The sequence below is a fragment of the Bison bison genome, unplaced genomic scaffold (genome assembly GCF_000754665.1).
Source record: "Bison bison bison isolate TAMUID 2011002044 unplaced genomic scaffold, Bison_UMD1.0 scf7180017864280, whole genome shotgun sequence".
Lineage (NCBI taxonomy): Eukaryota > Metazoa > Chordata > Mammalia > Artiodactyla > Bovidae > Bison > Bison bison.
The window spans coordinates 6,917,992-6,918,931 of record NW_011494852.1 but is presented as its reverse complement, the minus strand read 5'-3'; positions in this window follow the sequence as shown (position 1 = coordinate 6,918,931).

Sequence of the window (940 nt, the reverse complement as noted above, 5' to 3'; positions counted from 1 at the left end):
GGCGGAGGGAGGCGGGGCTGAGCCTGGAAAGCCTGGGCCACGTGGCCCACAGCTGTCCCCGTGGAGGGGAGGGGACCCAACCACTGCCCCTGCGTAGGCAGGGTCAGTCTCCCACCACATACGCATGCCCCCATCTCAAGCCCAGGCCAGGTGAGGTGCCAGGGGAGCAGTGGCTACACAGCCCGGGGCTGTGCGTCTGAGAGGGGCTGCCGGGCCAGTTAGGTGTGAAACAGTGGCCAGGGGCTGCGGTGCGGGACAGGGCACCGCAGCATAAGCAGCCTCTCTGATGGGGAGGGTGGCGGGAGATCTGGGGCTTGCTGCGTCCCCTGGCACCCAGGCTGCGATTCTAGCAGGAACTTCAGAGGGCACAGTGACCGGGGCGCTCCTGCTCCGACGCCCTTGCCCATCAAAATGAACTTGAGACTTGCAGGCTCGCCAGGGGAGATCATGGTGAACCGCCCCCTCACTGCCATATTTAGGTGTGAGGGGGGCTGGAAGGCCATGACGGCAATGGGGAGAAAGGTGGAGAGGGCCGGGACTTCTGTGTGCCATGCTGGCTGGCTGGCCAGGGTGTAATTAACCCTTCTGAAAATGAGTGGCCTGACTTTCCGGAGAACCTCCTCTGGGCTGGGGCGTGCTCTCAGCATGCATGAAGTCCTTTAGCTTACCACTGCCCTAAATGGGCAGGTACTTTATCAGGCCATTTTATCACGTGGACCAGGAGGCCTGACTGGCCTGGAAACCCCATCTACCCCTTCGGTCCACCACCTGCTCACTAAGCCAGGGGCTTCCAGCTGAGCCTGGGGCCGCTGCAGGGCAGGTCTCAGGGCCCCCTCCCCAGGGCCCAGGCTACCCCCTCCCCCGGCAGCATGAAGTACCTGTCAGGCAGCCACCCAGACAGGAGCCAAATGGGGCGGGTCCCCAAACCGGACTGGCTGGT